Genomic DNA, 17185 nt, shown 5'->3' with positions numbered 1-17185 from the left:
ATTGTACAAAATGCAGGTGATTTTAAATGCATTGACTATAAACACTAGGATAATAGCCAAAATACTCTGCAAAATAATTATGGAAATAAAGTGTTCCCATTTACTTTTTTTTTTCTTGCAACAAAGGAACTTACAATGAAGATTTAAATACAATCATTCTCAAAGCACTATAGACTACGATATTAACTAGATGAGAGGTACCAGATGAGAGATGGGGAAATCATTCAAAATGCCGCTCACTGCAGAGCCGTGCACAGTTGTCAACACAACAGGTCTTTTAAAACAGTCCCCCCACCACTCATAAAAGCAACAGGGTGCAGGAACTAAATTAAATGAGTGCTTCTCTATCAATGGTTAACAGCATCCTCTCCCTGGGCAGCATGCATGATATTGTCAAGGAGGTGATATTGATGGGGAAGGATGAACTTGAGCATCTCTCACAATGCACAGAGTAAAGCTCTTTATTTCAGATGATCTGTGTTCCACTCTCTTGACTAGAAATGCGCAAGCACCATTCACCAAAGTGCAGCACAGACCATACTGGTTTGAAGTGAGGACCAGATTTTCTTTGCAATAGTTTATGAAACACTGAGCCTCCTGATTCTTCCTGCCCCACCCCTCCACCCCATTTTCTCCTTCCCCAAGAGAACCTTCTTTATTCAGAAATATTTAACTGATTTGGGGACAAATAAACAAAATAGGAAGTTCGCTATGTGATCATAATCACCCAAGAAGCTATAAAGGAGCACTGATTTAAACAAAAATAAATGGTATAGAAAACATTTAATAAACTATAAATGGGTTCCTGTGACTCACAGATTAAAAAGCATTGAAGCCAATTTTCATATAGTGAAGTTGGCATTCAATTTTTTTCATAAATACTTTGGACTTAAACTAGACTCTATATAAACTTAAGAAGTCCTGGCCTATGTGGCTCAGTTGGTTGGAGCATCATCCCGTGCACCAAAGGGTCGCAAGTTCGAGCCCTGGTTAGGGCACAGAGCTAGGTTGCAGGTTCAATTCCTGGGCAGGGCATATAACCAGGTTGTGGGTTCAGTTCCCAGTCCGGATGTATGTGGGAGGCAACCAACAGATGTTTCTCTCTCACATCAATGTTTCTCTCTTTCTCTCTGTCCTTCTCCCTTACTCGCTCTCTAAAAATAAATATAAATAAAAGATTAATCAAGAAGAAACCAGGTATTTTGTTCTTGCTTGTGTTACATCATCTGAGATCAACCACTTTAAGTTTGTCTTTGAGGCCATAAACCAAATGCAACAAATGCCAATTCCACTTTTTTTTTAAAGTGACTGGACCCACACCTCTTTTTCATGCTTATAAATGCTTGTTATTCAACCTCTGTATACCTCATGCATTTTTGTTAGAATTTCCATTCACATTTCCCACGTAAATCAAGACAGTAGGTCCTCAAATCGTCAGTATTAGAGTAACAAATCAAGACAAGTAATCGTTGTATTAAGATCATCAACCATTTTCTGGATGCAATGTTACTGCAGGTTTCCAGGTGAGTTTGTTGTTGTTATTATTGTTTGTTTTTTGCTTTTGTTAGAATCTGCATGGTGAGATGATCAGTTATTCTCTATGTAAAGGCACCACTTCAAGACTCCTCAGAAGTCAGCAACAGGTGAAGAGATCACTGCTGTAAATCAAAGCCTGGGATGATCAGAAACGCTCATCTCAGGAACTAAGAGAGAATGAAAGAAGGGCAGCAACATAGAAAGTGGGTGTCTGGGCCACAAATCAGAAACACATTTGTATTTGTTAACTCAAAGAGAGGTGAGCCCAATACTACTGCTTCACAGTGTAAGAAAAAGAAAAAGAGAATAAGATTAAGAAAGTGGAACTGACTTCTCAGTACAGTAAAGAATCAAGAGTAAAAATGAATTTAAGTAAACTAATTCTGATCTTGATTCACTTTTACTTGCATTTAAAGCAAATTATCGGAGAAATGACTCCAGGTTATTATGTAATTACCATGTGCTCTGTACCAGACATTGTCTAAGACAATAATAATAGCTTAGGAATCTTACTATATGTTTGGAATTATACTGAGTACTTTATATTCATAATCTCACATAATCCTCATAAAGATAATGTGAAATTACTACTATTTTGACAGGTTGACAGATGAAAAAAAATGGCATTTAGAGAGGTATTTATTCAAAAATAAATCCACTTTATATTAATAAGTGAGAGATATCAGGGTCCACTCCATGAAATCTGGGCCCTAAATCTGACTTCAGAGGACATTCTTAACTACTATCAAATGCTGCTCTAAAAATAAATATTTCTAGGATAAATTCATGAGTCAATAAAAAAGAATCAATGAATCAAGGAATGATTTGTACACCAACATAATAATGGTTGTACTTTAATACTTTTTCTTTAAGAAAATCCACAGTTATATAAAAGCTTTCCTGAATTCTGGAATGCTTTCAAATCAATTTAAGTTTCCAAGTCATAGCAAATTGATAAAATATACCACTTTTAAATGATAAAACATGCTTGAATTATAATTTTTTTCTTCTGAAAAGATACACATAAGAATATGTGGTTCCTCTGGAATGACCAATCAGTGCCCAAGGCTTGTGCAAGTCTGTAGTTCATTAAGCTTGGGGACTGCAGACTTAGTGAACGGACTGGAATTCTGTCTTTTCCATTCCACCACATGTCCCGTTACCTAATTTTCCTCCCTCCAACCCCTTTCATGTGCACCATCTTACAGACACTCAACCATTCAACACCCCTGCTCAACTGTCTTCTTTCAGGAGTTTCCCCTAATTATGAAAGCCAGATATAATTTTCCTTCCTCTGAAAAAAACATGTTTTAAAATACATTGCAGCCATAGATTGTATCTACTACTTAATAGCGATAAGATTGCAAATATGCTTTGTAAATTTTTTGAGCCTCAGATTTTTTAAAAACTGTGAACTGTAATAATAATGATGATTATTTTAGAATCTTGCAAGGATTGATACATATGATTTAAAAACTCTTATTACTTCAATGTGCAATAAGGAAGCTCACACTAAGTGAACTGCTTGGGATTGTCCTCCTCCACACACTGGGCAGACCACATTCACTCAGGTCTCATCTCAAATGCTCCCTCCTCGGAAGCCTTGCCCAATCAACTTCTCTAAAAGCACAGTCCATTTCCCTTTCATCCCCCTCACTTAGCTTAAGTTTTCTTCATAAAGCTATCATTTGGGGGCATATCATTTACTCATGTATCTATACGAATAAAAGAGAAAGATGCAAATTGACCGTACCTTCGCGACGCCCACCAGCCAATCAGTAGTGAGTATGCAAATTAGCCCAACAAAGATGATGGTTTAATTTGTATACACAAGGCAGAGCAGCCGGGGGCGGGATGCTTGCATTGTTGCCATGGCGACGACGCAGGCCCGCACAGCCCCAGCCGCTCCGGGCCTCTGGGCAGTGTAGGAAAGTGAAAAGGTGGCTCTGGGCCGGAGCTGAGGCAGAAAGGTGGCTCAGGGCCAGAGCAAAGGCGGAAAGGTGGCTCTGGCCAGAGCAAAGGCGGTGCCGGCAGCCAGGGGAAGGAAGGCCCATTCTTGCACGAATCTTCGTGCATCAGGCCTCTAGTATAACAATATGTGTCAAGCTATTTGTTCCTTTTATCTTCCACGGTTTTCCAGAAGGGAAGCTTTATAAAGTCAGACACCTCGCTCATCTTGCTCTCTGCTATATTCTTTGCACTTTGGAGTGTTTGGCACATACAGGGTAGACACTAGATAACACAAAATGAATGAGTGTGTGAATGAGTGAATGGCAGCAACTATGATGATGACAATTGTGGTAATAATGGTGGTGGTAGTGATAGTAATGATTAGCACCGTCATATCCCTGTTGAAGGTATTATCTTCTTAAAGTAAGAATCACATATTAGAAAGCTTTCCATTACTTGACGTGCTTAACAATCTCTGGTTCTCTTAAAAGGTGCTTAGAAAACGATCTACAACTAACTAAGTGGCATAAATAGAGTCCTGAAAGGGTATAGAAATACACTGCCACTAGCTAAGTAAGTACAGGTTACTAGTACAGTTTTAAAATGTAGCTACTTGCTAAAGATTAATTCACCAGCGATTACTTTAGTCTCATTAACCTGATGCTTGGATTCCAAAACACAGTTGCAGTTCCTTAAGTTACCTTCTCTTCAACTATCTCCTGCACTCTCATTTCCATTGCTGTGCAAAATGGTCCTAATTGGCTTTGCTTTTCAATGACTTCCTACAGCAAACACCTGAAAGCAATCAATGCACATGCCAGGGCCACGGAACAGGTAAGGCGCCATGTGGCAGCCTGAGAAATGGAACACGGAAGGCACTTGCAACATGGTCATCTGGAGGCTGTAGAGGCAGAATGGAGCCACCGGGATAGTATGTTCCTGGGAGGTTTGGAGGTACAAGGACAGATATTTCATATTCCATATATAGAGGTGATTTGAAAGTCAGACCCTCGGTGGATGGATGCATCTGTTTGAACATTCGCTGCAATTGTCTAGAGACATGTTGGTGCTACAGACAAAACTAAACTCCATCAGTAACCTAGTTATTTATGTTGTAGTTACCGCCGATCCAAAAACTCATCACCCTTCAGAGATCAGTTGAGTTTATAAGACAAAATGTCCAGGACACAGTGTACCTAAATTCAAGTGCATTTTTAATTTGTTCACATGCAAAAGACAAAATGTTGAACATCATAACCAGAAAACAGATGAGGTTTATATATATTTTAATTTGTCAAAATAAGAAGGAAAAAAAAAAAAGCCTATCCACCAGTTTCAATCTTCTTAAAAAGACGCTTATCAGATGTTTGTAGTATTCCATTGTACTTCCCCATAGAGAACTCCCATATTCACTGCCATATGCATCATGAGAAGAAATATGAGTGCTGCATATTAAAATAGTCTCAAAAGTGATAACATTTAGAGAAAGATAAAAGGGACAACAACATTGTTTGCTGAACTTATGTCTGTAGATTGGATGTGGGTGTTTTAGAAAAAAATAGGTTTTCTTCAACCGCATGTTTACTTTTTAAGAACAACAGTGAAAGTTCTTTAAAATATCTATTTGCTACTTAAAAAGGAAAATTAGATTTTCAAGTTAGAGTAGTAACATTTAATATGCCAGTTCTTAATTTGATTCTTAACACCATCTCATCCATCATTCAAAAACTCATCTCTTCACTTTTCTTATAATCCCTCCTTGTTTTTATCTATTGCTCCAAAACCCTTCTGTTGTGCTTGAGTCTTCACAAAAACAGACTGTTAATGTTTTATGAAATAAATTTAATTAGTTCCTCAAATTAAAAAAAAAAAAGGTACAACGCATCCCACAGTTCATTTTCTGTTGATCAGCTCAAAAGTTTGAATTTCCTTTTACTTAAATGATTTTACTTTACTCATGGTGTTCACATGCACAACACTAAATAGTTTCAACTATGACTAGGTAAGAAATCGTCCCAAGACATTTATGCTGCATAGCTGGAAAATATCTTAAAGGATGTTAAAATACTTTGTATGGTCTGTATTGTTTCATATTAGAAAAATAAAGACTTCTATAGACACCTAGCAAAAATTCCAAACAGATGAAAACCACTCCTACATCATTCCTAAGAAATGGTTAGCCAGTTCTGGCTTGAAAAACCTGGAGATATGGGATTCAACAGTTGGCCAATTCTCTTTAAATAATCCTACTTAACAATATGTTAACTATTGATAATTATCAACATAATAAAAAAGTTTAAAAAGGGAAGATAGAATAGGAAATCACAACATTTTTATATGGAAATGAGGAGGAAATTTTTAATTTGCTTGTATAGTTACAAAAATTACTTTGAAAATCAAATCACCATTGTTTAAAGGTGTTGAATGTAGTGGGATTGCTATATAACTGTACAAAATTTGGAATAAAAAAGGAATCATTTTTTTATTTTTTAAAATAAGTGGACAGTATGTATAAAAATACACACTAAGGTATTTGGAAAGTACAACAAAGCACATGTTTCTTTTTTCTAGCAAAATAATAATTGACAAAATTTACAACCTGAAATAGACCAATAAACATAAAAGAAATTGAGATAATTTTAAAGGAGGTCCCCAAAAGTAAAAAGCCACATATTATGCCTCCACAAAACAATTAATTCCTGTACCATTTAAAACATTTTAGAGTTATACTGAAAGCACTATACCTAAATTTTATTAAGTTCACATTGTCTTGATAGTGTATCTGAAAATGATAGCACATAAAAAAATACTTGTAATACCTACTACTGCATAGTATTGCTCCTTGTACTCATGGATGTTCACAATTCCCTCATTTAGCATGCTTCCCTAATTTGAATTTCTATGCTAAGCAAAGCATATATTTTTTGGTAAATAATTGCAAGTTATACATTTTTCAAAATTACATCTGTTTCAGTTTTGTGCTGTTAATGTACACGAGGTGGTGCTGAATCAGTGCTACTCATAGTATGAGCTACAGGCAACAACATCACCTGGAAGTGTGCTAAAAAATGCAAAGAAAGAGTCTTTATTGCTATTTGCATTATTTTTAAATATTAGTTTGGTTTTATTTGTTTACCATTAATTTATATAACAACTAACATTTATCTCAATTGTAATTTGACATTTATCAAATTATATTTTGATTGTGTGGGACACATTCTAGAATCTAGATGGATCACCATTAAATTAGAAATAAAACAATGATGACAGCTATTATCAATATATTATGCAGTAATCGTTTTACATTTCTAGTATCATGATTTGGAGGTCTAGCTGAACATCTGCGACTCTGAATCTGTTTAGGGTTTGAAACCATAACTAACACTATAAAAAAGTAATTAAAAAACAAACAGATATGATATCAGCAAGATGGCAAACTAGGAAGTCGTAGGCCCTCACGTCCCCCAGGGCCACATCAAGTAAATAACCATGGGCCAATTAAAATAGCTGTACGGAGATCTTCAAAGCAGTTAAGGACCTGTAGCAACCAAGCCAATGCCCACTCAAGAGAAAGCCATGCTCTCCAGGTTGGGAAATTGCATAGTACTTTTCAACGCCCCACTCTCCTCCTGGCACTGAGCAGAACCGGGAGAAAGTGGCCCAATCTCAGATGAAAGAATATGAGTGGAATTTCTTTGCATGTTCTGGCCAATCTGTGAGCTCCCTAGGAGCTTCTGTGTGGCCTGCCTTGGAGATCAGACAGAAATGACAGCATAGTTCATGCCTACGGTTGGAAGCCATGGAAGGCAGTGGCAGGTTCCATGATGGATGGAAACTGCAGGGGAACTGTAGACACGCAGAATCTGAGTGCAAACATTATAGGCAGGGGAATATAGTAGAACACCTAAGGCCTTAAGAAAAAGCAGGGGTGGAACTTTTTAGGAAATTAAGATATTTACAAACAGCTATGTATGTATACAGGGGAGCTTGGGTGTGCAATATACACACAGGCCCAGGGAAGACAAATGCTGCAAAAAGACCTGATCCCCATGGTAACCACAAAAATGTCTATAAAGTATATACAAAAAGGAAATGAGAAAGGAATCAAAACAGTGGATAGAGTGTCGGCCTGCAGACCAAAGGGTCCCAGGTTCGATTCCAGTCAAGGACATGTACCTAGGTTGCAGGCTCCTCCCCAACCCAGGCCCTGGTCAGGGCTCATGCAGGAGGCAAAAAGTCAATGTGTTTCTCTCACATTGATATTTCTCTCTGTCTTTCCCCCCTTTCTTCCACTTTCTCTAAAAATCAATGAAAAAATATCCTCAAGTAAGGATTAAAAACAAACAAACAAAAAAAAACATGCCACACACACACAAAAATCAGCTAAATACAAAAGAAGGTAGTAAGAAAGGAAATTAGAAATCAAAAAGCTGTAAGACAAATAGAAAACAAACAAAATGTCAGTATGCAGTCCTTCTCTATAACTAATTATGTTTAAAGTTAATGGAATAAACTCCCCAAACAAAAAACATAGATTCAAAAAATGTATGCAAAACAAAACAGAATTCAACTATATGCTGTCCACAAAAGATTCCCTTTATATCTAAGGACACATATTAGCTAAAAGTAAAAGAATGGAAAACATATCACATGCAAATAACTAAAAGATAGCAGGGGTGGGGCTATAATATTATCAGACAAGTTAAATCTGAGGCAACAACTGTTGCAAGAGACAAAGAAGAATATTATATAATGAAAAAGTAATAGGTAAAAGGTTCTCCACCCAAAGATATACACATGGCCCATAAGCACATGAAAAGATGCTCAACATAACTAATCATTGGCGAAATAGAAATCAAAGCCATAAGATACTGCTTCATATACGTTAGGACAGCTATTATCTAGAAAACAGAAAATAACAAATGTTGGCAAGGATAGAGAAAAATTGGCTACCTCTACCTTGCTGGTGGGAATGCAAATGGTGTAGCAGCTGTTGTGAAAAAACAGTATGGCAGTTTCTCAAAATTTAAAAATAAAATTACCATATGATTCAGCAATTCTAACTCTGGGCATATTGCCCAAAGAATTAAAAACAGAGATTTGAACAGATATTTGTACACCCATGTTCTTAGCACCACTGTTCACAATAGCTAAAAGACGAAGCAGCCCAATTGTCTAGAGATGGGTGAATGGAGAAACAAAAAGCAGTATACACCTATAATGTAATATTATTAATAACTAAAGGCCGGTGTACAGGTGGGGTCTGGCCAGCCCGCCCTGATTGGGGCCAATTGGGCTGGGCCGGCTGGGAGAAGGGGCCACGGGCCGTTGGCCGGCCGGCCCCACCCCCAATCCTGGTGGGGGGTCCGAGGGGGGCGAGGGTGGCCAAGGGGAGGGGGCGCAGGCAGTTGGTGGGCCGGCCCTGCCTCCTGGTCAAACTCCCAGTCAAGGAGACAATTTGTATATTAGCCTTTTATTATATAGGATTAAAGTGGAAGAAAATTCTGGCATGTTATAACATTTACAAATTTTGAAGACATTAAAAATAGAATTAATCCATCACAAAATGACAAATACTCTATGATTCCACTTATACAGGTTACTTAGAAGAACCAATTTCATAGAGATAGAAGTATCTATCTCTATATGATTGCCAGGTGCAAAGGATAGGAAGAAATGGGGAGTAATTTCTTAATGGGTATAGAGTTTTGGTTTGAGATGAAAAATGTTCTGGAGATGTATGGTGGCGATGGTTGTACAATAATATGAGTATGCTTAATGTCAATGAACTGTATACTTAAAATTATGAAACTTGTAAATTTTATGTTATGCATATTTTGCCACAATTTTAAAAACATATATAATATCAACATTCACAGTAGTATCAGATATATTAAATGAGTTTAGAAAGTTTTTGTGTACAAAGAAAGAAAACCACAAAACTTTATATAAGAAATCACTGAATTTTTGTCAGGAGGATGTCATAAATGTCATAAAAATGGCCATTTTCCAAGATTAATCTACAAATGTAAAATAATTCCAATGAAAATCCTAACACAACTCTTTTTTAACTGATAAAATATATTTGTCATTCATCCTTTAAAATAATTATATGAAAGTATAATCATTTTAAAAATAAAAATAAGATGGGCGTCAGATATTGAAATGTAATATAAATATGTGCTTATAAAATATATATTTATAAAAAGACTTTAGAAACAAAACTATATTTCAAAGACATAAGTTCCATGCACACAGACAAAGTGTTTATACTTTGATTCCCAGTATATCATTATTCCTTCTTTCTGTAAGGAAGGAGTATTGGGGTTTCACACAGCACTCCAATTAGACATCTTTATGATCTTTGTGGTGCCATTATTTTTTCCATTACCTTACTTGACGTCTTAGCAGCATTTTAAACCACTAACCATCCAATCCTCCCAGAAAAGTATTTTTTTGGCTCCTGCAACAGCACAGTCTCCTGATTTTTGTCCTCTATTGCTAGCAACTTTTCCATTTTCTTTACTAGTTTCTTCTTAGGCTTACCTCTAAGCCATGGAGTTTCCCCAAACTTGAGCTTTTTTTCTCTATATGATCACTATTTCTAGTGATATCATCCAATGCCACTTTTTATCATCCAAATATTAAATAAATTTTATGTATTAATGCTAAAAAGAATGCATACACAAGCTATTTGTAAAAGAAAAAATAATCTCTAAGGAGACAGCTAACGGTGTCACCACGTCCTTCAAACAGCCTATTTTCTCCCTCTGTATGAATGTCTTCCACATGTATCATCATTAGTAGCTGCTTACAGTATCTATTGCTTCTTAAAATTTACCATTTCACTCGTGACATTCACAATTTCCCACATTTTTTTTCTGCTTCTCCCATGAGAAGATTCCATGTTAGTAGGGTACATATTTTGATCAAATATTTTATATTTTTCAAAATTGAGTTTCTTATTAGGTTGCTTCTGTCAACCTATTTAGATAGTTCCTTAGCGCACTGCAGTGCATGAAACAGCAGAGTGTAAAACTGACCTTTAGCTGCTGATAAACATCACCATCTGAAAGTTTCTTTGAAATAAAAATTATTTAGCCCCATCCCAGACCTTACGAATCTCCATGGCCAGGGCAGGCCCAGCAGCATCTTTTAACAAGCTCTCCAGGTGATTCAGCAAAAGTCTGACAGACATTCGCCTGAATCAGTGATACTCAAAGAATGGTAATGTCACCTCTGAGATCAGATGAATGCCAATAAGTCAGCCCCACACTGAACTACTGCATTTCTGGGGAAAGGCTGAGCAATCTTTGTGTTAATAGGATTCCAGATGATTCCTGTGCACATTAAAGTTTGAGAACCTAAACCACAGACATTAGAATGACACAGTTCTGGAATTGCCAAAATGACCCACCTCAGCCACCAGGAACTTGGTAGACATATGGCTTATTGGCTTTGGAATCAGTACATATGGATTTTAATGTTTAATTATCGACTTACTAGCTCTGTAAAATATGAAATTGGCCTAATCCTATCTATTAAAGAGGGAATATGATAATTGACTCTCAGGCAGTAGCAAAGATGGTGGCGCCCACAGCCAATAAGGAGGAAATATGCTAATTGACTGCCCCGCCCTCAAAGATGGCAGCACCCACAGCCACAAGATGGCAGCACCCAGTCCTCTCAGCCCTGCATACCTGCCTCTGGAGTCCCCCAGTCCCCTCAGCCCCCCAGCCACCCAGGGCTGGCCAGAGGTGCAGGCAAGCCTCAGATGTCAGCTGCCCAGCCGCCCAGGGCTGCCCGAGACTCAGGTAACCAGGGCCAGCCAAGGATTGCGCTGCAGGCAGTAGCAGCACCAGAGGTGTGATGGGGCGTCACCTTCCCCTGATCACTGGGTCACCTCCCGCCCCTGAGGGTTCCCGGACTGTGTGAAGGGGCAGGTCAGGCTGAGGGACGCCCCCTCCAGTGCATGAATTTTCACGCACTGGGCCTCTATCTTACCTTATAATAGACAAATATGCAAATTGACCACACCTTTGCTACGCCCAAGACACGCCCACCAACCAAGCCACGCCCACCAACCATGCCCACCAGGAACCATTGCAGGGACGTTGGGGTGTGGCGGAGCCCAAGGCCGGGAAAGCCTCTGCCCGAGGCTTTCTTGGCCTTAAGCACCAGCAGGGAGCCTGCACTGATCGCAGGAAACCACTGGGGGGTCGGCTCCTGCGATCCTTAGCAGGGATGCTGGGTGCGGCCGAGCCCAAGGCCACCACCCGGGGCCAAGCCCCGACCCTGAAAGAAGGCAGAAGGCGGTGGCCACAGCCAAGGCCTGGGTCCCCAGTGCCGGCAGAAAACTGGTGCAGGCAGCCAGGTGAATGAAGGTCTATTGCACGAATCTTCGTGCAAACGGGCTACTAGTTATTTTATAATTATAAACCCAACTACTAATATCTGAGATGTATGGTCACTTTTATTTTCTTCCTCTGTTTGTTATTTACTAAATCATGTGTAGTCTCAATGGCATTCCACCTGGTCAGACACTTTGTATCCTCAACACCTAGTACAGCACATAGTAAGTTTTCACAAAATATCTGAACTGAAGCAGTGTTATGCTCTATGACAGTGGTCGGCAAACTGTGGCTCGTGAGCCACATGTGGCTCTTTGGCCCCTTGAGTGTGACTCTTCCACAAAATACCACGTGAGGGCGCACACATACAGTGCAATTGAAACTTCGTGGCCCATGTGCAGAAGTCGGTTTTTGGCTCTCAAAAGAAATTTCAACCATTGTATTGTTGATATTTGGCTCTGTTGACTAATGATTTTGCCGACCACTGCTCTATGACATAAGAATAGGGTCTTTAATCTTGACACATACATCTCAGCCACATGGGAACTGGGAGATGACGTGGCTATCTGCCTCTGAAATCTATAAAGAAATGACATCCCAGGAAGGTAACTGTCCATTCATTTCAGGAGCTGTATGTTTATTGTTTAAAGTGAAATAAGTCATGGAAAAGGACAAGAACCATATGACTTGACTCATATGTGGGATATAAAACAAAAACAACAAATGAACAAATGAAACAAAAAAACTCATAGACATAGACAAACAGTGTCTGATGGAATGCAGATTGGTGCAGCTACTGTGGAGAACAGTATGGAGTTTCCTCAAAAAGTTAAAAATGGAACTCGCACTTGACCCACTTTTAGGACTATATCCCAAGAAACCAGAAACATCAATCAGAAAGGATATATGCACCCTATGTTCATAGCAGCACAATTTACAATAGCTAAGATTTGGAAACAACCTAAGTGCCCATCAGCAGATGAGTGGATTAAAAAACTGTGGTACATCTACACAATGAAATACTACGCTGCTATAAAAAAGGAACTTTTACCATTTGCAACAGCATGGATGGAACTGGAGAGCATTATGCTAAGCAAAATAAGCCAGTCAGAGAAAGATAAATATCACAGGATCTCACTCATATGTGGAATATAATGATCAACATAATTTGATGAATAAAAATAGAGCCAGAGACAAATGGCAGGGGAGGTGGGTGGGTGGGGGGGTGGTGCGGGTTAGAGAGCAACCAAAGGACTTGTATGCATGCATATTAGCATAACCAATGGACACAGACACTGGGGTGGTGGGGGCTTGCCTGGGGTGGGAATGGCTAGGGGGTGTCAATCGGGGGAAAAGGAAACATACATAAAACTTTAGACAATAAAAAAAAAAAAGTATCTCAGAGGGTACAAATTGGATCAATAACCCTAAATTCCTGGTGGTGATTTGTGACCATGAGTTGCTAACAAGCCAAATAATAATCTTCAAGCTTGATTTCAGGAGATGAGAAAACAGCAAACATAGTCTGTTAAGTCATCCCAAAGGTCTAATATTTTATTTTGCAAACTCACCTCCTAGTTCTGAGGAAAGCAAGGAATCTAGTTATTTCTCATTGTTTCTGCAATGCCCAACACAGGTTTGGGTACACAATGCATCCACCAATATTTATTAAATATACAAATATAACAAACTAAGCTATTGTTTTGGCTTTTTTTATAATATTAAATCTTTATCTTTACCTTGCAGTTACTCAGAATTTCAGTTCTTAATTTTCAATGCTCTTGTACCAATAGATATAAAGCTAACTTTAAATCAAGATGTGATATAAAACTAAGTTGAACACAGATTATCTATGTTTAACATGTATTATATATTCATTATAGAGAAATAGAAAATAAAAGCTTACCAGCCTGGTCTACCCATATTAATAATTACTTGTGTGATTTAAGGTAAGGCTTTTATTTTCTTAAGCATCAAACACAAAAAGTTTGCACAAATAATGCTATTCATTAGGCATTGTCTGATGCAGCAGTAATGTCACAAAATCCATCCCTACTTTTCTACCTATTCCATAAAACACAACCTTGCTTGCTTCAAATACACAATAGAGGTGATATTTGATATCTGTGAGTCTTCTAAGAAAAATGCAGATGAAAACTGCATATATCTGTGAGTCTTCTAAGAAAAATGCAGGTGAAAACTGGCATAACCTGTTTATTCAGTATAAATTTAGCTGCTGTAACCATGTGTCTCAAATTTGAAGAATAGTGATACTATACATAATTGTTCATGTACTCTCATTGAGTCAGGAAAAATAGTTCCTTTGAACAGTTTTACAAGACTTCTGTAAACTCCTAAAGACATATACATTTTTGAAGCCTAAATATGACCTCAGCCTGTTGCTAAGATAGACATCAATTTATAGGTTGGGACAAAAGTAAGTTTACAGTTGTGAGTACGGAAACAGATTTTATTATTATATTATTATTTATTGTATTATTCCCATATAAACAAGTGTAAACCTACTTTTTCCCACCCTGTATATTGGATAATAGAATAAAAGAAGGAAAGGAAGGGATGGAAGGAGGGAGCAAGGGAGGGAGAAAGGAATGAGTGGATGAAACGGGAAGGAATCCATATAAGTTTCCCTCACATAAATGACAATCTATTTGAGAAGTGACAGTTCATTTAAGAAAAAGAAAACTAAATTCAAAATTGTAGTGTCAGATGCTAAATGAAATAGGAATCCAAAATAGAGAAAACATCTTTTTAAAAATTTATTTTTTAATATATTTTTTTATTTATTTCAGAGAGGGAGGAAGAGGGAGAGATTGAAACATCCTATCTAATAAAAGAGTAATATGCAAATTAACCATCACTCTGCCACACACCAGCCACGCCCACCAACCACGCCCACCAGCCAATCAGAGTGAGTATGCAAATTAACCCCAACCAAGATGGCTGCGGCCACAGAGACCAGGAGGGAGGCTTGGGTTTCCCTGGCAATGGAGGAAGCCAAGCTTTCCACACACCCTGGTGGGCCCAGGCCTCCACTCAAGGATACAAAGTTTCAATTATAGAAGGTAAATAAATTCCAACAGAAATGGCAGCAGCCACGAAGCTGGAAAGAGCAGGAGGCTAGGGTTGCCCTGGGCGATGGAGGAAGCCAAGCTTTCTGCACACCCTGGCAGGCCTAGGCCTCCACTCCAGGCTACAAAGTTTCAATTATAGAAGATACATAAAGTCCAACAGAAATGGCTGCTGCCATGGAGTGAGCAGCAGGCTACAAAGTTTCAATTGTAGAAGATAAATAAATTCCAGATATCAGGGCCTCCACTTGGGTCACCGGGGTGTGTGGCTGGCCTGCAAACCACCACAGGCCCCTCACCCAGGCCACCCCATGCCCCAAGGGAACCCCTACCCTAATCTGGGACACCCTTCAGGCAAGCCAGCTGTCCCCCACCCATGCACCAGGCCTCTATCCTATCTAATAAAAGAGTAATATGCAGATTGATTATCATTCCAACACACAAGATGGCTGCCCCCATGTGGTCAAAGATCCTGTCCTTATGTGGACACAAGATGGCCACCACAAGATGGCCAGCAGGGGAGGGCCGTTGGGAGGGACGAGGCCTACAAGGGAGGGCAGTTGTGGGTGATCAACCCTGCAGTGGAGGGCAGTTAGGGGTGACCAGGCCGGCAGAGGAGGGAAGTTGGGGGCAAACAGGCTGGCCGGGGAGCAGTTAGACATCAATCAGGCTGGCATGGAAGTGGTTAGGGGGTGATCAGGCTGGCAGGCAGAAGCAGTTAGGGGAAATCAGGAAGGCAAGCAGGCGAGCAGTTGGGAGCCAGCAGTCCTGGATTGTGAGAGGGATGTCGACTGCCTGTTTAGCCTAAATGGGCAGTTGGACATCCCTCGAGGGGTCCCAGATTGGAGAGGGTACAGGCTGGGCTGAGGGACAAGCCCCCACCCCGTGCACAAATTTCGTGCACTGGGCCTCCAGTCAATAATGAGAGAGAATCATTGATTGGCTGCCTTCTGCACACTCCACAGTGGGGATCAAGTCCACAACCTATACATATGCCCTGATTGGGAATTGAACTGTGACCTCCTAGTTCATAGGTTGACAACAGTCAACCACTGAGTCATGCCATACAGGCAAGAAAAGATCTTGATGGTGTTAAAGATAAGGATGCTATTTTGACCCTTTCTTTAAGTTAAAAAATTCAATCAGGAAGAGCTTAAATACTAAAAATGAAGGTCACCAGGCTGAGGGAAATCCCACTCCTTGCTATTGCTTCAAGTTGAACAATGTGTATTGAATTAGCTTTCTTTTCTAGTGGTCAAAGTTTGCAATTGCCCAGGAATTAAATAAGATTCCAAACAAAGGTTAAGAAAATAGTAAAGCCATTGGAAAGGGAGGACTACTGGAAAGAACCAGGGGTGTACAGCTTCAAGCCAGTTCAAAGCCGCATTAGTAATTGGCTCTTCAGAACACAGCTGACCTTTAGATGCTGTTGAGCGTGGGGGGAAATGAGGCAATTCATCAGATCTCCTTATTTAACTAACTGCTATTTTAAGTAACTGAATTTCTACAACACCACCTCCAAATCCCAAGCCAAAAACCTTCCCTGTAAGTCAGCATCGGGCTGGATCTAGAAATCCCTTTTCTCCTCCAGGGCCAGAGCCAGTCTCAGCGTGGCTCACCAGAGAAAACAGTGGCTATCGAGAATTTACCTCTTAGGAGAAAGGTCTTTCGGTTTCTCAGGAGCAGAAACCAGTATTGAAATGGAAAGAGACACATTTGATGTAGCTCAAAACAATATTTTCCACCTATTTACATATGGAATAAATACTACTTTTTAACTCTTAAAAAATAAAATGTCATAAACTTTAAAAATTAAGCATTTCCTTCTTTGTGAAATTTTTTCAGCTCTGTCTTCAATATTAGGTATGGAGGATAGCCACTTCTTTCAAGTTTGAAGATAGCTTGTATTTAGGAGAAAATCTTTCTAATTCCCTCTTCACATACAGAAATCTATAATAACAAAAGCATAATATACTAATTAGACCGGGCGTCCTTCTGGACGTCCTTCCTTCTGGACAAAGCCACGGTGGGTGGGGGCTGAGGCAGAGGCAGCCACCGTGGTGGTGGGGCCAAGGCCCTTGCATGAATTTCGTGCATCAGGCCACTAGTTTAATATAAAAAGACAGCTATAGCTAAGACACCAATTTTACTGCTTTTACTTCAAAAGAATAAAAGCAAAAATTAATGAAATGAGGCAGAACAGGAACTAAATATGACTTTAATTGTTTTATTGCTTTGGTTATTAAAATGCTAATAAGC

The 17185-nt window shown here is 39.1% G+C and overlaps 1 protein-coding gene across 1 annotated transcript in view; it reads right to left on the bottom strand.

Moving 5' to 3' along the window:
* Nucleotides 1-17185, bottom strand: part of DPP10 (dipeptidyl peptidase like 10) — a gene marked incomplete at both ends in the record, with an annotated part of 660265 nt that overhangs the window by 500742 nt on the left and 142338 nt on the right. The gene's annotated exons all lie outside the window — the stretch shown is intronic.

Source organism: Cnephaeus nilssonii (assembly GCF_951640355.1).
Source record: "Cnephaeus nilssonii genome assembly, chromosome: 10".
NCBI classification, from domain to species: domain Eukaryota; kingdom Metazoa; phylum Chordata; class Mammalia; order Chiroptera; family Vespertilionidae; genus Cnephaeus; species Cnephaeus nilssonii.
This window is presented reverse-complemented; position numbering and strand designations above follow the sequence as displayed.